General features: G+C 48.1%; 1 protein-coding gene across 1 annotated transcript in view; it reads right to left on the bottom strand.

The window, feature by feature from the left end:
- SLC7A2 (solute carrier family 7 member 2) overlaps positions 1-12,063 on the bottom strand; it is a 62,407-nt gene extending 50,344 nt beyond the window's left edge. Inside the window, exon 1 of the mRNA XM_029076724.2 lies at positions 11,987-12,063. The gene's annotated coding sequence lies outside the window, so the exon portion shown is untranslated. The remainder of the gene's footprint in view (positions 1-11,986) is intronic.
- Positions 12,064-20,590: the final 8,527 nt, after the last annotated feature.

The following is a 20,590-nucleotide window of genomic DNA, read 5'->3' as shown; positions in this document are numbered from 1 at the left end:
AGGGTGGCAAGGAGAAGAGGAGCCTGTGAGAGAGACTGGGTGGCCAGAGAGATAGGAGGAGAACAAGAGATGGCAGCGTAAGGGCTGTGGATTCCACAGTGGCCTTTTCAGGCACAAACAAACACACATACACACACACACACAAGCACATACACATGCAATTCGCTGTCACAAGTACTTTCCATACGTTCAAAGAGCAACTCGATATATTTACTGTCCTCAAAGACAAGACTCCCATCTTTTACGTCTACTGACTGCTCCCAAGTGCCCAGTACAGTTATTATTCTTATTATGATTTGTTCAGTGCTTACTACATATCAAGCACTGGAGTAGATACAGGTAAATCAAATCGGACACAGTCCCTTTCCTACATGGGGCTGAGAGTCTCAGCAGGAAGGAGAACAGGCATAGAATTCCCATTTAACAGATGAAGAAACTGAGACACAGAGAAGTTATGTGACCTGACCAAGATCACACAGCAGACACCTGGCAGAGCTGGGATTAGAACCCAGTAAACCCTCACGATAGATAGGTACACAATCATACACACCCAAATGGCAATGGCATGGCATTTGATGTACTTGTTAGAAAAATATTTAAAAAAGGGGGGACGTTTATTTGGGAAAGGGCCAACACTGCACTTTTTGCCCTTCACTGGTCTTATACACATTTCAGCAAGAAGACCACCATTGTGTAAACACACCTTGAATTATTCAGAAAGTTCGGTGTGGATAAAATACATTATCAACAGAAATTTTGTGCAATGTCGGCTCTTCTTTTATTTGGTCCACTGCACTAAGTGCCCCCCATCTGTTGCAGCATACACACACAATTTCTCTCTCTCTCTCTCACACACACACACATGCACACATAGTCCAAACCCCCAGATATTCAAACACTGAAAACAAGCAAACTGCTGGCTGTGGGTTCAATGGACCTGAAACAATATTAATGAATTTTTAAAAAGTTCTTTTAAAAGGTGACCCAAGATTTCCAAAAAACAATCTAAACCTTATAAAGATTATCCAGTTTAATGTTATTTTTCAGTGTGGTCTCATCATATGCATTCCATTTCATAAAAGAAAGAGTTCCATGACTGAGTTTCTAGGAAATTCTTTAATAACAGTAAGACAGATTAGTGCCTGGGCACTTCTTTTTGCAAAAATGAAACAAAGCAAGATGTCTGGCAAGGAAATTGTTTACAGGCTCCTTTATACAAACCTCACTAAGTCCCACCCAACATGCTCCTCTTCCTTCAAACTCTCCTGCCCCCAGGAATTCAAATTTCCATTCTGGGTATCAAGAAGCAGTGTGGCCTAGTGGTGAGTACAATATAACAGAGTTAGTAGACATGGTCCCTGCCCACGATGGACTTATCTTCTGAATTCACACAATAATAATAATGATGATGATATTTGTTAAGTGCTTACTATGTGCAAACACTGTTCTAAGCACTGGGGTAGATATAACCTAATCAGGTTTTCCCACGTGGGGCTCATAGTTTTAATCCCCATTCTTACAGATAAGGTAAAAGAGGCACAGAGAAGTGAAATGATGTCCCCAAAGTCACACAGCTGACAAATGGCCCAGCCCAGATCAGAACCCACGAGTAGGTGCTCTATAAATACTATTGATTGATACAGTTGAGTAACAGCCCTAAGTGGGGCTAAACTGTTGCAGTATTCTATTGGGCAATAGTAGGGAAGATGACTTCATTGTGATTCAGTGATATTTTATTTTTGTCCCATCTAATTTTGAGCTTTTCTTGAAATTTCTCATTTTTCTTCAAGGAAAAAAATCCTTCAAAATTATCTGGCAGATGATGAATGAGTGAACAGCTGGAGAAGATTGTCCCCAGTCATTAAAGCAAATGCCCAAAGAGCAGCCAGAGAGGAAACACATCCAGTCTTCTGGTTCTCAGCTTTAAACTCTTGTGTTTAGGGGTACAATGTCTAAAGGGATGTAATGAGTTTGAGTGTGGGTGTGTGTATACACTACCTTTGCATTTCCTCACACACTTTTTTACTATGTTTTATTCTATTGGCACTAAAATTACCTTCTTTTTCTCTGTTTCTAAAGTTTTTTGGGGTTTTTTTGGTATTTATTAAGTGCTTATTGGATGGCAGACACTGTACTAAGCATTAGGGTAGTACAACTAATCAGGTTGGACACCAAACATGTCCCACTTGGGGCTCACAATCTTAATCTCCATTTTACAGATAAGAACTGAGGTAGAGCGAGTTTAAGTGACTTACCCAAGGTCACCCAGCGGACGTGTCGGAGCCAGGATTAAAACTCAGGTCCTCTGATTCCCAGGCCCTTGCTCTTTCCACTAGTCCCAGTTATTTACCCCCCTTATTTGTTCATTTCTCGTTTTTCTGTTTATTTTTCTTGTTGTCACTTAAATGTGTTTTCTCTTTCATCACCATTTTATGTCTTCTATCTAGATCTACCTGTTTCCCCTGCCAGACTATAAACTTTACGAGGGCAGAAACTGCTCTTCTCCTTTTACTGTATCCTCCCACGTGCCCAGTTTGGTGTTCTGCCCAAAGTCAGCACCAATAAAGTGCCCAACACACATTAAGTGCCCGTTTGGGCACTCTATTCACAGGAGGCATCCAGAGGAGCACTGTGGCTTAGTGGATAAGGTGCGGGGCTGGGAGTCAGAAGGAGGTGGGTTCTAGTTTTGGCTCCGCCACTTGTCTGACAAGTGACTGTGGGCAAGTCACTTAACTTCTCTATGCTTCAGTTACCTCATCTATAAAATGAGTATTAAGACTGTGAGCCCCACATGGGACAGGGACTGTGTCCAACTTGATTACCTTGTATCTACCCCAGTGCTTAGAACAGTGCCTGGCACATAGTAAGCACTTAACAGATATCATAAAAAGGCAGTGCTCTAGCAATAGTACTAGCAGTAGTAATATTAAGTGCTTACTGTGTTCAAAGCGTTGTACCAAGAAAGGGGAAAGATTACCCAGGTGGGAATTGGACACAGACCTTATCCCTCAAGAGGCTCATGATCTACATGTAGAAGGCACTCAGTACCAGCCTCTGCACATAGTGCACATCCAGTACTGGGCTCTGCACCCTGTACAGCGCCCTGCACACATTGGGCACTCAGTAGAAGCTTCTGCAAACAGTAGGCACTCAGTAAGTTGATGAAGATCAACTTGGTATGAGAAGCACTCTTCCTTTGGCCAGTACAAAAGAAAGGGGTTTGTTTAGACTTCAAACATGCATCCTAGGCACGTGGAATCTTTTTTACCTCATCATTTAATTTACTTCCTCATCTTCTATGACAGCATTACCTCGTGAAAGCTTTGGCGACTCCAGACCTCCATGTGTAAATCTTAGCCGGATTTTGCAGCCTACTAGAAAGAATGTGACCTTTCACTCCAGCACCGTGACTAGCTGACACAGGTATCTAATTGAGATGAAAGCCAAAGAGAAAGAGCTTTGGTGGGGAGGAAGTCTCTCTCGGCATGGAAGTGTCTTTCTAGGAGCTGGTCTGGCAGCTCTGCCAGACATGCCCGTAAGTTTTTCACTCACTCAATTGCTCACACAGTCACTGCTGCTGTAGCATTTCCTGTCCCCCATTCACTCAATGGAACCAAGTGGCTCAGGGAGCTGCCACAAAGGCATCAATCAATCTATCAAAAGTATTTATCAAGTGCTTACTGTGTGCAGAGTACTGAACTAAGCGCTTGGGAGAGTACAACACAACAACATAATATAACAGACTCATTCCCTGCCCATGACGAGCATACGCTGCTCATCTAGACCAGGCGAACGTCTATCATCTAATGTCCTTTGAGGAAGAGGCTCCACTTCCCAAGTGCCCCTAGGGATGACACCAAGCCTGTGGGCTTGTAATAATGTTGGTATTTGTTAAGCGCTTACTATGTGCAGAGCACTGTTCTAAGCGCTAGGGTAGATACAGGGTAATCAGGTTGTCCCATGTGAGGCTCACAGTTAATCCCCATTTGACAGATGAGGTAACTGAGGCACAGAGAAGTTAAGTGACTTGCCCACAGTCACACAGCTGACAAGTGGCAGAGCTGGGATTCGAACTCATGACCTCTGACTCCCAAGCCCGTGTTCTTTCCACTAAGCCACGCTGCTTCTCTTGTGAGACGGGAAGGATGGTCGTGCTGTCCACAGTGACAGGGAAGTCAGGGGGAGGACAGGGTTTGGGAGGGAAGACAAGGAGCTCAGTTTTGGACACGTTGAGTTTTAGGTGGCAGGCAGACATCCAGGTGGAGACGTCCTGGAGGCAGGAGGAGATACGAGCCTGAAGGGAGGAGGAGAGAACAGGGGAGGAGATGTAGATTTGGGTGTCATCTGCATAGAGATGATAGTTGAAGCCGTGGGAGCGAATGAGTTCACCAAGGGAGTGAGTACAGATGGAGAACAGAAGAGGGCCAAGAACTGACCCTTGAGGAACCATCCTATCCAATAATGGACTCACAATCTAGAAGGGGGGAGACAACAAAACAAAACAAAATAGGTACAAGTAAACAGGTACCAATAGCATCGGTAAAAATAAATAAAATTATATATATATACATCATTTATAAAATAAATAGAATAATAAATGTGTATATATATACATGCATACAAGTGATGTGGGGCGGGGAGGGGGGTAGGACAGATGAAGAAGTCAGGGCAATGGGGAGGGGAGGAGGAGGAGAGGGGGACTTAGACTGGGAAAGGGGAGCTTAGTCTGGCGCTGAGGTCCAGGACCCCCCCTCCCCGGTCTCTGGATCAGAAATCTCCAGAGGCCTGCAGGGTCTTGTTAGAGGCTATCGAGCACTTTGCCTTTCCGTCAAGAGGTCCTGCTGGAGTCCACATCTCCTCGCTTTTTCCATGTTTGGGGGAAAACGCAAGCATTCCAGCCCAAATCCCTTCCATTTCCTGCTCACTAAGTTCTTGGCCCACTGGCTCCCAGCTAGAGGCCGAGAAATAACTTGTTTCCCCCAGGAATCCGGCGAGTGCCACAAGCCGCCCACGGCTCTGGGGCCCGGCCAGTAGCAGTTACGGAGAAGGCAGGAAAGCAGGAAGGCAGGGAGGCAGAGGGAGGCAGGGATCGCCGGGCAGGGTCCCCGCCTCGAGGAACAACGGACAGGCTGTGGTGAGTCAGACACCGCAGCCACTGCGGGCTCACCGCTTGCCCATCCATCTCATGAAGGGGATCCCCACTCTGGGAGTTTTTAGGGGCATCCAAACAGGGACTCTGCTGACTCTGCTCCCAGGCTTCTGTTCCCCGGTGGGCGACCCTCTTCCTCCCTGAGGGCCCCTGATTCCTTCACACTCCACACAGGGCAACACTCTGGAAGTTAAAACCCCCACTGGCTATGTCTCTTCCTCTGACTCACGGCTACCCAACTGACAGAGGCTGAAAGGCCAGAGGCCACTTGGCCCAGTCTCGTAGCTAACTGTCCTAAATCTGCTGCTCGCATGTCCCTGGCCCTTCCTCCCACTAACCCAGAACCAGTGCCTTCTCTTTCTCACCCAGGACACAGTTTCTCGCTTTGGCAGTTAGGCAAGTGACTATTTCCAAGCCACTCTCCTTCCCTCTTAGGCTGTGAGCCTCATGGCCGCCAGGGTCCGTGGTTGACTTCTACCCCAGTGTTTGGCACAGTTCTCAGGACACAGTAAGTACTTAAGTATCATCATTATTAGAAGGCTCTGGGACCGTGAACCCAGTGGATTCCGTCTCTGTGGAAAAAGTATAGGAATGGGAGTCGGGAGACCCAGGTCCCAGATGCAGTTCTATCACTGGCCTGCTCTGTGTCCTTGGGCAAATTGTTTAATCTTTCTGGGCCTCAAGCTCCTCATCTGTAAAATGGGGATAAAATACCGGCTCCCCCTCCCTCTGAGACTGTGAACCCCATGTGGGGCAGGGACCATATCTTATCTGATTCTCTTCTGTCTGCCCCAGTGCAAAGAACAGTAATTGGTAAAGAATAAGTTAATAAGTAGATCAATCAATAGCATTTATTGAGTAACTACTGTAAGAGTAGCATTTATTAAGTGCCAATTATATGCAAAGTATGGTATTAAGCATTTAAAGAACATAGTAGAGTTAATAGATTAGATGTGCACATATATATATATCCATACATCTATAATTATGCTTATTTATATTGATGCCTGTTTACTTTTTTTGACCTCTATCTCCCCACTTCTAGACTGCAAACTCAGTGTGGGCAGGGATTGTCTCTATTGCTGAATTGTACTTTTCAAGAGCTTAGTCCAGTGCTCTGCACACAGGAAGTGCTCCATAAATAAAATTGAATGAATGAATCCCTGCCCTCGAGGAGCTTAAAGACTAAATGGGGAGACAGACATTGAAATCATTTCCAGCTAGGAGAAGTGGTTATGTACACGAGCCAGTGCTTTAGTAGGGAAGGTAAACAAATATGCACAGAAATAGACATAAAGCGCACGAATAAATCAATAATTGATAATCTTGACATTTCAAATTCCTAGCTAAGTGCCCAAATTTTGGTAATTTCCTAGACCAGCGCAGAAGATGATCCGGGGACTAGAGTGATCACTGGAATCTGGGGACTCTGTGGGTTGGGGAAAGACAGAAGTGGGGAGTTTAGACCGATGAGGAAGATTGACCATCATCTTCCACAAGACAGAAACGGTGCAGGAACAAACTTGGATATAATCTGCTCAGGTTACACCACTGTGGCTCTCAGGTTGTGGAAGGTGAAGAAGCTGAGAATGAAGGCAGGCAATAGGACAAGGTTTACCAAATCCTGTCGGTTCAACCTTCAAAACATCACTTAAAATCTGCCCTTTCCTCACCATCCAAACTGCTATTATGTTGATCCCAGCACTTACCCTCACCCGCGACTTCGTCCCTGAACTCCTTGCCTCCTGTCTCTCCCCATTCCAGTGCATACTTCACTCTGCTGACCAGACCATTTTTCTACAAAAACATTCAGTTCGCTTCTCCCCACTCCTCAAGAACCTGTAATGGTTGCCCATCCGCCTCCACGATCAAAAGGAAACTCCAGGAGGGAGGCAGAACTTTGGACCCCAGACTGGGGACTTCACTCACCCAGAAACAAGTGGGGTGTCATGGAATGAAGTGCTCCCCGTGCCAGCCCAGAGACAGGCTGCTTGCCTTTGTGGAAGCCTCTATCTCTTTAGACTTTCAGAGAAGAGACCAGACCCTGATTAGCTCCTAAAAAGCTTCCTGCTTTTAAAATTGCAGTGGTAAATTACAGACCTGCACATGCGCGCACACACACGCACACACACACACTCACACACACACGGTCTGGCTCAGGGTTTGCGGCTTTGCTGCTCAATCCAATTTGTATAATTTGGCATTATACAGCTTCAGCTTTCCACTTGAAACATTCCTCAACTCCCCAGGACTCGTCCCACTGTGTAAGTGCCAGAGAGGCTTGAAAAGCCTTTTGGAGAGGAGAGAAGGGCACCATGGGGGCCGGCAAGTCTCCAAATCACTCTCACACCCACTGAGTAGCTCTAATCCAAACTAGACAACCAAAAAACATCTCCTCCGCCAATCCCACGTGCTCACACAAACACGCACACGCCCCTGTAGGCACATACACATACCCCGGCATACACACCCCTCCCACACATATACATCCAACCACACACACACAAATGCTGCAAGCCTGAGTCTGCTTCAGGAGCAGTAAACTTTGCTCAGTTCCAGCCCTTCCAGGACTTGACAGGAGGCTCTATATTTACACAGAAGAGTGGGGTGGGGTGGAGGGAGATAAAGCAGGGGAAGGGCAGAGCCAGGACCCCTCCTCTAAAATTTATTTTTAACGACTCGGGAGGAGTCCCATCTTCTCCCTCAGCAAAAGGGAGCTCCCCTTCTGGTTACAGAAACAGAGTCCGGTCCATCCCGAGTCATGGGGGGACTAGGAGAGAATGTGGATGGTTCAGTGCAACCCATCACCACTAATGGGAAAAATTATTCCCCAGTGCACGTCCAGCTGGCAGCGGGCACTTCCTCCCTCACAGAATAAAAAAAGTTCCCAGGAAGCAGGGGCCCAGGATAAGGCTCGGAAGATGGCTGATGAGACAGGGGTGCTGCTCAGTGACACCTGACTGTATAAACAACCCTGGAGAAGGGGCCTCAGTGTGCCCTACACAACACCGCCTGTTGTCTCATATTTAGAATGGAAGCTCCCTGTGGGCCGGGAAAACGTCGCTTCGTTATTCTATGCTTCCCAAGAGCCTAGCACAGCGCACTGCACCAAGTGGGTGTGCGATAAACCCCATGGCTACTGCTCCTACCACCCAATTCCAAAGCCACACTCACACGCACATGCACACACACACACACACACGTGTGTGTATGTACAGGTCTCTGTAATAGTACAGTGCTCTGCACATAGTAAGCGCTCAATAAATGCTATTGAATGAATGAATGAATGTAATACTCAAAGGCAAGAATTAACTAATAGTATTTACTGAGCGTTTACTCTGTGCAGTGCACTGTACTCAACAATTGAGAGAGTACAATGCAGCGATTAGCAGAAACGTTTCCTGCATAATGTCACCCACATACCCTACTAGCAGCCAACTAGCCAAAAACTCCAGGTGACCAAAAGAAATCAAAAGAAAACATTTCATAAATATGCTTTACAATATAATTAACTCTGAACAGAGTGAACCCATACAAGTGAAAATGATCACACTCAAAAGAAGCGCATTTTTTTGTTCACAAGGAGTATATTTATTTTTTAAATGCTGCACTCACTTGGGCCATAAATAAATTTTTATCTACAATTTTTGCATGCAGTTCCCAATGTGTGGCTGCATCCCTGCCCCTACATGCTTACTGCCCTCACTGCCCCAGCGGGCATATAATGGGCAGGAATGAGAGTGAGATCGGTGCCATGCAAACCTTCAGCGAGAGCCGTCGACTTCTTCAAATACAGCCTTATGTAGTAGTAACAGTGTTTATAATACTAATGATGATAATAATGGCATTCGTTAAGCTTTACTATGTGCCAAGCACTGTTCTAGGAGCTGGGGTAGCTACAAGGCTACTACTGTGTGTAAAGTACTGTATTATGTGCTGGGAAAAAAATACATAGATGAAAATTCTAGACTGCAAGCTCGTTATAATAATAATGTGGGTATTTGTTAAGCGCTTACTATGTGCCGAGCACTGTTCTAAGCGCTGGGGTAGATACGGGGTCATCAGGTTGTCCCACGTGAGGTTCACAGTTAATCCCCATTTTACAGATGAGGGAACTGAGGCACAGAGAAGTGAAGTGACTCGCCCACAGTCACACAGCTGACAAGTGGCACAGCCAGGATTCTAACTCATGACCTCTGACTCCCAGGCCCGGGCTCTTTCCACTGAGCCACGCTGCTTCTCTTACTGATTGATGGTACTTGCTAAGTGCTTACTATGTGCCAAACTTTGTTCTAAGCGCTGGGGTGGATACAATCCCCATCCAGAGTGTAAGCTCGTAATGGGTATGTAATCAAGCAGCATGACTTAGTGGCAAGAGCCCGGGCTTGGGAGCCAGAGGTCATGGGTTCTAATTCCGCTCCCCCACTTGTCTGCTGTGTAACCTTGGGCAAATCACTTCACTTCCCCAGGCCTCAGTTACCTCATCTGTAAAATAGAGATTGAGACTGGGAGCCCCATGGGGGACACAGACTGTGTCCAACCTGATTGCCTTGTATCTACCCCAATGCTTAGAAGAGTGTTTGGCACATATTAAGTGCTTAACAAATACCACCATCATCATTATTATTATTATAATTAATGGGTAGGAAACGTGTCTGATTATTCTGTTGTATTTTGCTCTCCCAAGCACTTATTACAGTGCTCTGCACAGAGTAAGTGCTCAAGTCATTCATTCATTCAATCGTATTTATTGAGCACTTCCCAGATGCAGAGCGCTCTACTAAGTGCTTGAAAAGCACACTATAGTAAGTGCCTAACAAATACGATCATCAATACTATTATTATTATTATTGCTATTATTAATGGGTAGGAAATGTATCTGCTAATTCTGTTGTATTATACTTTCCCAAGCACTTAGTACAGTGCTCTGCACATAGTAAGTGCTGAAGTCATTCATTCATTCAATCATATTTATTGAGCGCTTTCCAGGTGCAGAGCGCTCTACTAAGCTCTTGGAAAGTACACTACAGCAATAAAGATGGGCAATCAACACGATTGATACCTTGATTGATCTAGATCATCATCATCACAGTCATATCCAGAGATACAGTATCATCCATTTAAGTACACCCACTGTGACACAAGGTCACAAAGTCTGCCATTCACATCGACAGTTCCAGGCCCACACAGCCGATGCTGCTTAGTGGCAAGAGCCTGGGCTTTGAGTTGTACAGTCCGAGCGCTTAGTACAGTGCTCTGCACATAGTAAGCACTCAATAAATACGATTGAATGAATGAATGGGCGTCAGAGGTCTAATCCCGGCTTCGCCACTCATCAGCTGTGTGAGTTTGGGCAGGTCACTTCACTTCTCTGTGCCTCAGTTCCCTCATCTGTCAAGTGGGGATGAAGACCGTGAGCCCCACGTGGGACAACCTGATCACCTTGTATCTACCCTAGCGTTTAGAACACTGCGTGGCATATAGTCAACGCTTAACAAATACCATCATTATTATTATTACGATTATGAGAAGCAGCGTGGCTTAGTGGCAAGAGCCCGGGCTTGGGAGTCAGAAGTCATGGGTTCTAATTCCGGCTCTGTTGCTTGTCTGCTGTGTGACCTGGGGCAAGCCACTTCACTTCTCTGTGCCTCAGTGACCTCATCTGTCAAATGGGGATGAAGACTGTGTGCCCCACGTGGGACAACCTGATGACTTTATATTTATCCCCGGGCTTAGAACGCTTGGCACACAGCGAGTGCTTAACGAATGCCAACATTATTATTATTATTCACCTGAAAAATGGGGATGAAGACTGTGAGCCCCACGTGGGACAACCTGATCAACTCGTATCCTCCCCAGCGCTCGGCACGGTGCTGGACACCTAGTGAGCGCTTAACAAATAACATCATCATCATCATCATCATTATTCACCTGAAAAATGGGGATGAAGACTGTGAGCCCCACGTGGGACACCCTGATCAACTCGTATCCTCCCCAGCGCTCGGAACGGTGCTCGACATCTAGTGAGCGCTTAACAATAATAATAATAATGTCGGTATTTGTTAAGCGCTCACTATGTGCCGAGCACTGTTCTGAGCACTGGGGTAGACACAGGGGAATCAGGTTGTCCCACGTGGGGCTCACAGTCTTAAGCCCCATTTTCCAGAGGAGGTAACTGAGGCACCGAGAAGTTAAGTGACTCGCCCAAAGTCACACAGCTGACAAGTGGCCGAGCCGGGATTCGAACCCATGACCTCTGACTCCAAAGCCCGTGCTCTTACAAATAACATCATCATCATCATCATCATTATTATTCACCTGAAAAATGGGGATGAAGACTGTGAGCCCCACGTGGGACAACCCGATCAACCCGTATCCTCCCCAGCGCTCGGAACGGCGCTTGGCACCTAGTGAGCGCTTAACAAATACCATCATCGTCACTGGTAGGGTCGCCTCTGTTGCTGGGTTGTATTTCCCCAGCGCTTAGCGCAGCGCTCCGCACACGGCCAGCCCTCCCTAAATTCGATGGAATGAATGAATGAACGTGGGTGGGTCCCCCCCCCAGGTTGACCCCAGTGACCCCGAGGGTCCCCCCCCCCCACCCCGTCCCGCAGGGCGCAACCCGGCGCGATGCCCAGCCCGGTGCCCACTCTGTGCCACCTGCCCCGCGGGCGGGGGTCTCCGCCCTCCCCCCCCCCGTGCGCGCCCCCGCGGAGCCCCCCCCCCCCCCCCCCCTTGCCCACCCTTTGGGACGAACTGACCGAGCGCTTCCCGGGGGCCCAGCGCTCGGGGGAGGGCCGTGCAGCCGTAAAGAGAGACGAAGGTGCGGACACTTACGGGGCCGCTGCGGCCGGGGCACCGGGAGTCAGGAGGAGGAGGAGGAGCAGGAGGAGGAGGAGCAGGAGGAGGAGGAGGAGGAGGAGGAGGAGGAGGCGGGCCGGGCCCACGTGCGGCCACACGCCCCTCTTCACCTCCCCTCCCCTCGCCCCCTCTCAGCGGCCCCGAGGTCCCACCAATGGGAGGCGGGGGCGTGGCTCCTTCTCTCTGTCAGTGAGTGTGTGGGTCTGTGTGTGGGTCTGTGTGTATGTTTTGGGGTGGGGATAGGGGGTGCCCCGCGGGCCCGTTAAGGCTCCTGCCCTCCTGCCTTCCCTCCTCCTGCCCGCCCTCCTGCCCATCCTCCGGCCCACCCTTCTTCCCTCCCTTCTGCCCACCTTCCTGCCCGCCCTTCTTCCCTCCCTCCTGCCCTCCTGTCCACCTTCCTGCCCACCCTTCTGCCCTCTCTCCTGACGCCCTCCTGCCCACCTTCCTGCCCACCCACCTGCCCTCTCTCCTGCCATCCTCCTGCCCGCCCTTCTTCCCTCCCTCCTGCCCTCCTGTCCACCTTCCTGCCCACCCTTCTGCCCTCTCTCCTGACGCCCTCCTACCCACCTTCCTGCCCGCCCTCCTGCCCTCTCTCCTGCCATCCTCCTGCCCGCCCTTCTTCCCTCCCTCCTGCCCTCCTGTCCACCTTCCTGCCCACCCTTCTGCCCTCTCTCCTGACGCCCTCCTACCCACCTTCCTGCCCGCCCTCCTGCCCTCTCTCCTACCCTCCTGCCCGCCCTTCTGCCCATCCTCCTGCCCTCTCTCCTGCCCTCTCTCCTGCCCGCCCTTCTGCCCATCCTCCTGCCCGCCCTCCTGCCCTCCCCCCACAGCCAGCGCCTGGTGGACCAGGGAGCTCATCGCCATCCCCCTCAGGGCCTTGTCCCCTCACGTCTTTCGTTTCCCCTCAGTGCCCTGACCCGCGCCCCCGACCACCTCGCCCTTCCACGGTCCAGAGCTCCCCGAGGTGGTTCCCTCAGAGGTCCCGCCTCCACGGATCCTGTCCGACACCCCCTGGGGAACCCCCAACCCAGGAACACTCAGACCCGGGCACCAAACACAGAGCCACAGCCAACACCTGGGACAGCTCCCTGTCTAGGGCATCCCACTGGGCCATCCCGCTTTCCACTCGCCCCCTCCACCCCAGGATAATAATAATAACCACCACCACAACAACAATAATAATATTCATTCTTTCAATCGTATTTATTAAGCACTTACTATGTTTAGAGAACTGTACTAAGCGCTTGGGAAAGTACAACACAACAGTGACATTCCCTGCCTACAACGAGTTCACAGTCCAGATGAGGGGAGACAGACATCAATACAATTATTTGTTAAATGTTCTCTCACCCTCCTGCCTGGGATAACAACAATAATAATAGTTATGTCTTTAAGCACTGTAATAAGTTCTGAGGCCAACTGGGAAGTGAGAATTCTGATGCTGCAAATGTGTCTCCATGTCCAGGCCCTGGGAAGTGGATGACAGACCACAGCCTTTCCCATCTCAGGTCTGAGCTGAAGTGTATTTTCCAAGGAAACAAACATTGTATTCTTTCCCTTCCTGTGGGTGAAACCCGGGTTTGATGGTAGAGGCATCTCTCCTCAACCCTGGTAGTGTTACCTAGCTACGCTCTGGACCGTAAACTAGTTGTGGGGAGGAATGTATCTGTTATATTGTACTGTCCCAAGTGCTTAGTACAGCATTCTACACACACTAAGCACTCAATAAATACAATTGACTCACTGCCTGACATGCTGGGTCTTGGCTAGAGAGTCCATCTGTCTGGTTTTCAGCAGACCTGACCCCATCCTGAGTCAGAATACCTGGGGGGGAAAAGGGTGGAGAGAGCTGTCAAAAGGATGTCCAGTACAGTTATGTGAGTGTGTCTCTGTGTGTGCATGCTGTGCGTTTGCATATGTGAGAAAGCTGATGAAGGACTGTCTGGTATTTTTGAGTGTGGCCACAGATGCCCATCTCTGGGCTGGGCCCTGGCAGCATCTACAGCAGAGCAGAGTATGTTGAGGATGGTTCATGGAGCCACTGGGAAGACTCCACTCCTGGATTTGGCATCCACATCTGCTGGCATGTGATTCCACGAAGTATTCCAAGTCATTAGCCCTTGTTATGGGAAAAAGCTGGGGCATAAAACACAACTCCAGGAAGTATCTGGAGACAGCAGGGTCTTTCTTCTGGGCGGAATCTAGTGGCTAGATCAGGAAGCTGGCGTAGAACTTTTAGTGGTTCTCATGGGATAACCATGCTTCAGATCTTGCCCCATCTTTATTTTTTTTCCTTTCCCCCATTTTATCATTATGCCCACTGACATCTGTCAGACTTACATTTTGTGGACCAGCCCTCACCACTTTATCAGTGCCCTGAGTAGACTGTCAGTACCTTCCCAAGTGACAGAGCCCAAGATTTATTTTCCACACTGCCAAAATTCCAAGGGTGCGGGACCACTTTTTCCTGAGTGAAAAATTACCAGGTGGCTTTTCTAGGCAAGAAGAGAGCAATCCACAGGTATGTCTTCATTGCCTGTAGTATTTGCCTTCTTACTCAGCTAAAATTGGTTATTGGAGAGAGCACAGGCCTGGGAGTCAGAAGGACCTGGGTTCTAATCCCGGATCCATCACTTGTCTGCTGTGAGACTTTGGGTATGCCACTTAACTTCTCTGCACGCCAGTTACCTCATCTGTAAAATGGGGATTAAGACTGAGTCCCATGTAGACAAAGACCAGGTCCAACCTGATTAGTCTGTATCTACCCCAATGCTTAGTACAGTGCCTGACAAACAGTAAATGCTTAATAAATGGTATTTTTAAAAAATCAGTCAATCAGTGATATTCTGGGCATCCATGAGGAAATATGCTATGAGTCCCCTGGAGTCTACTCTGACTAGGAAAAGAATAAAGAAAGAGCAGAGAATGAAGTGAGTGATTATATCTGTTTAGACTTTGGAGAAAATATGGGAAAATGGGGCATATAAAAAAGAAAGCCACAGCATTTCCACCTGAAAAGTGATATTGGGTGATACTGTACATTTGGGTGGAAGAATCAATATTTTTTCTAATGAAAATGAAGTGTCAGGAAGGGAGAGATTAGGAGACATTATTTATAAGTCTGTCAAATAGGTCAGTACTCTTTGCTCTGCATTTTCATATTTACAAGTTTAAACAAAGACCAGATTGAAGTTCCAGCAAGGACTCTTAGATATTCCCAGAAGCAGCATGGGAATTCTGCATGCTGACCCTTGGCTTCCTGCTGGTCTCTCCCATTGGCCATCATTCAAGAAGAATTCTCGGCTTCCTTCCACCCTTTTGGCCAAGCCTTGTGCTTGATCTGCATCTTCAAGCGCTTAGTACAGTGCAAGTAAGTGCTCAGTAAAATGATTGAATGAATGGAGGAAAGCAAGTTTGAGAGTGGCTTCATTTGGGGCAAGAAGGTGCCAATCTTGACAGGAGGAAGAAGACCTAATTCCTTCTATTGAATTTCATTGTCGTATTCACTGAGTGCTTACTGTGTGCAAAGCACTGTACTAAGTGCGTGGGAGAGTACAATACAACAACAAACAGACACATTCCCTGCCCACGGTGAGCTAACAAAAGTCACTCCCCCATAAATGACAGCTAAACTTCCTTGCAAGGAGGAGGTCAGTGAGGTAGAGAGAAGGAGGAGTGTGAGGGGTTAGACATAACCTAGCCCCAGGGCATTGTGATAATAATAATAATTATTGTATTTATGAAGCACTTACTATGTGCCAAGCACTGTTCTAAGCCTTGGGATAGATACAGAGTAATCAGGTTGTCTCACGTGGGGCTCACAGTCTTAATTCCCATTTTACAGATGAGAACACTGAGGCACAGAGAAGCTAAGCGGCTTGCCCAAGGTCACACAGCAGACAGGTGGCTGAGCTGGGATTAGGACCCATGTCCTCTGATTCCCAAGCCCAGGCTCTTTCCACTGAGCCACGTTGCTTCTCCTAGAGACCAGAAGGAGGAACTGCGCAAGTAGGAATGGGATGAGTATTTGAGGGAATGAGAGAACAGAGAAGATTCAGTCAAGGACACTGAGGAAGGAGAATCAAAGCCAGAGAGGTCACGAATGATTTTGTTGAGCTCGCTCTGCTGTTGATCCAGTGGAAAGAGCATAGCACTGGGAGAGGGAGTAAGGGAAATGAGGGTTTAGCTACGGGAGAGATTGGACCAGCACCAACACTGCCAAGCCTTCAGACCTGCCAGTGGGCGGGCGTTCGGGCATTTCACACAGCCCCTGGACACTGTCTGGAGGCTGCACTGGGCCGGAGCACTGGGACCAGGCTTCCCCCTGCCCCAGGTGGGCGGGCTCCTTGGGGACCGGGGATCTCCTGGAGGCTCTGTCCCTTAGTGAAGAAACCACCCAGGGTGGAGCCTCGGGGCTCCTAACACTTCAGGAGACCACACAGGGCCACCGTGGCAGAGCCGGATCTGCTCAGACCTGGTTTCGAGGTCGGAGTTGCTTCAAAAGTGAGCAGACTCTTTGACAGGAGACACGGATGGCAACCGAGCAGATTCAGGAATCTCAACCTCCACCCTAGTTTCAACCCTTAGGCTTATTTGCCTCTGGTTTCCGACCATGTTTTCTGCTCTATTGAGAGCTGTCTCCCCCTCCTCACCGGCTGTCAGAGGGTCGGGTTGCCACCCTCCCTCAAGTCCTCTCCGGCTCCCTGTGGACAGATGACCCCGAGTTGTAGAAGTCAATTAATATAGGAGAGCTTGAAAACACATGACCTCATCTAGAGGCTATTTCCACAGCACTGCAGGGAGAGATATTTTCAATGCTGTTGTTGTGACTGCAGAAGACTGGAGCTGTATATTAGGGGACCACTGCTAATCACGACAATAATAATTATTACTATCGCGGTACTTGTTAAGCACTTACTAATAATAATGTTGGTATTTGTTAAGCGCTTACGATGTGCAGAGCGCTGTTCTAAGCGCTGGGGGAGATACCGGGTAATCAGGTTGTCCCATGCGAGGCTCACAGTTAATCCCCATTTTACAGATGAGGTAACTGAGGCACAGGGAAGTTAAGTGACTTGCCCACAGTCGCACAGCTGACAGGTGGGAGAGCCGGGATTCGAACCCATGACCTCTGACTCCCAAGCCCGGGCTCTTTCCACAAAGCCACGCTGCTTCTCTGAGTTGAACGATGAGTTGAACATAGTATATATATTTATATAGTCGAGCTATAAGCAGATGGAACAAGGTCTGTGTCCTACACAGGGTTCACAGTCTAAGGGGGAAGGGAGAACAGGTATTTCATCCTCATTTTACAGATGAGGAAACTGAGTTCCACAGAAGTTTAAGTGATGGGCCCAAAGTTACACTGCAGGCATGCAACAGAGCTCATCGATCTTGGTTTCACTGACCCTGTCCTCTCCCGGTTCTCTTACCTCTCTGGCTGCTCTTTTACAGTCTCTTTCACTTCTCTTCCTTTGTCTCCCACCTCCCAACCAGAGGTGTCCCGTAACGTTCAGTTCTGGGTCCTCTTCTATTCTCCATTTACCCCCATTTCCTTGAATAACTCCCCCACTCCCACCTCAAAAGCAGCATGGCTCAGTGGAAAGAACCCGGGCTTGGGAGTCAGAGGTAATGGGTTCGAATCCCGGCTCTGCCACTTGTCAGCTGTGTGACTGTGGGCAAGTCCCTTAACTTCTCTGTGCCTCAGTTACCTCATCTGTAAAATGGGGATTAAACGTGAGCCTCATCTGGGACAACCTGATTACCTTGTATCTCCCCCAGCGCTTAGAACAGTGCTCTGCACATAGTAAGCTCTTAAATACCAACATTATTATTATTATCAAAAAAGCATAAGCTTGGGAGTCAGAGGACCTGGGTTCTAATTCTAACTCTGCCACTTGATTGCTGTATGACCCTGGGAGAGTCACTTCACTATGCCTCAGTTATTCATCCTTAAAATGGGAATTAAGACTGAGCCCTATATAATAGGACGGGGACTGTGTCCAACTTGATTATTTTATATCTATCCCAGGGCTCACTACTGTGTCTGGCATATAGTAAGTGATTAACAAATACTATTAAAAATATTAGGGTGATGCCCAAATCTATCTCTCCAGCCCTGACTGGTCTCCTTCCCTGTAGTCTCTCATTTCCTCTTACCTTCAAGGACATCCGTACTTCTAAATCCTGCTGACACTTCAAATTTAACATGTCCAAAACAGAACTCCTTACTTTTCCACCCAAGCCCTCCCCTCCCCCTGTTTTTCCCATGAATGTTGACAAAACCATCATCCCCCCTATCTCTTGCCTGTGACCTTAGCTTTATCCTTGACTCATCTTTTTCCTTCATCGGTCACACTGTCAGTCACCAAATCCCGTCAGTTCTTTCTTCAAATCATCTCCAGAAACCATTCCTTCTTCTCCATCCAAATTGCTACTCTGCTAGTCCAAGCATGTGTCATATTGCTTCCCTACTACTGCATCAGCCTTCTTGATGACCACCTTGCCATACTTCATTGCTGCCCATACTTCATTGCTGCCCAGATCATTTTTCTAAACATCCATCTGCAAACATCTCTCCACTCCTCAAAAACCCTCAGTGGTTGCCCCTTTATCTCTGTGTTCATTCATTCAATTGTATTTATTGAGCACTCACTGTGTGCAGAGCACTGTTCTAAGCGCTTGGGAGAGTACAGTATAATAATAAACACATCCTCTGCCCACAACAAGCTTACATCTGGAGGAACTGCATTAAATAGAAACTTCTCACCATTGCTCTAAGGAACTCGATCAGCTCTCTCCCTCCTACCTATATTTGTTCCTCTCCTACTACAACTCAACTCACACACTTCTCAATCGATAGTAGTAATTGAATGCTTACTGTGCGTAGAACACTTCACTGAGTGCTTGGAAGAGTACAATGCAACAGAGTTGGTTGTCACGTTCACTTCTCTGACATTGATCCACTTTTTGGGTCTCAACCTCATCTCCCTTGCCACCAACTCCTTGCTCAAGCCCTCCCTCCAGCCTGAAACTCCCTCCTCTTTCATATCTTTCAGAGAAGCAGCGTGGCGCAGTGGAAAGAGCACGGGCTTTGGAGTCAGGGCTCATGAGTTCGAATCCCAGCTCTGCCACTTGTCAGCTGTGTGACTGTGGGCAAGTCACTTAACTTCTCTGTGCCTCAGTTCCCTCATCTGTAAAATGGGGATTAAGACTGTGAGCCCCATGTGGGACAACCTGATTCCCCTGTGTCTACCCCCCCAGCGCTTAGAACAGTGCTCTGCACATAGTAAGCGCTTAACAAATGCCAACATTATTATTATTATCCAACTGATCATCACTCTCCCCATCTTCAAAGTCCTACGAAAATCATATCTCTTCCAGGAAGCCTTCCCTGACTAACCTCATCTCCCCATCTTCTTCTCCCTCCCTTCCTCATTGCCTATGTACTTGACTGGATGCCCCCCAAGCATTTTGATACTCATCCCACCACCACCCTTACAGCATTTATGTCCATATCCTTATACTCTGTTGGTTCCCCCATCTGTAATTGATTTTAATGTCTGTTTCCTGCACCAGATTATAAGGCTCTTGAGGGACCAGAAGGTGGATGTGGACAAGGGGCCAGCTGTGACATAGTCGAGATTGAGGTACATTGAGTAGGTTGGGGTGGGAGGAGCGAAGCACTTTCAGTCATTCAATCGTATTTATTGAGCATTCACAGTGCTCTGCACTAAGCACTTGGAAAGTACAATTCGGAGACAGATAGAGACAATCCCTACCCAACATCAGGCTCACAGTGTAGAAGGGGGAGACAGACAACAAAAAAAACAAGTAGACAGGCACGCGGGTTGTGGTGTAGTAGGAAATTAGCTAGGTAAGAGAGGAAAGAGGCCATCTAAATGAGTGCTTTAAAGCCAATGGTAAGGAGTTTCTGTAAGATGCAGAGGCAGATGGGCAACCAATGGGGGTTCTTGAGGATCGGGGAGATGTGGACTGAATGGTTTTCAGAGAATGACTGGGCAGCGGAGTGCAGAAAGGGCTGGAGTGGGGAGATACAGGAGACGGGGAAGTCAGCGAGGAGGCTGACTCAAGGAGGGATATAAGTGCTTGAATCAGCATAGTAGCAGTTTGGATGGAGAGGAAAGGGTGATTTTAGCAATGTTGGGAAGGTAGAACTGACAGGATTTCGTGACAGATTGAATATATGGGTTGAATGTCAGAGATGAGGTTTCTTCCCTTTGGACAGCCTGGCCCAACACTGAAATTGCTAAGATCAGTTTTGGCTTAAATCATATAATCAGTTAGAACCGTAGACATAGGGAAGCACAGCAGCAGGCTGTAGCGAGACCCCAGAGCAATCAGACAGCCTGGTGGGCAGCGTCCGGGAGAGGGGCTGCTTACCTTGAGCAGAGGATGCTGGGAGACCCTACAGGGGACAGACAAGCCTGGTGGACTGAGGTCAGGGGAGGGGGCTCTCTTCTGGAGCAAAGACTTTGCGAAAATCCAGATAATAATAATGATGGCAGTTGTTAAGCGCTTACTATGTGCAAAGTGCTGTTCTAAGCCCTGGGGAGGAAT

The sequence above is a fragment of the Ornithorhynchus anatinus genome, chromosome 12 (assembly GCF_004115215.2).
Source record: "Ornithorhynchus anatinus isolate Pmale09 chromosome 12, mOrnAna1.pri.v4, whole genome shotgun sequence".
Classification (NCBI taxonomy): domain Eukaryota; kingdom Metazoa; phylum Chordata; class Mammalia; order Monotremata; family Ornithorhynchidae; genus Ornithorhynchus; species Ornithorhynchus anatinus.
This window is presented reverse-complemented; position numbering and strand designations above follow the sequence as displayed.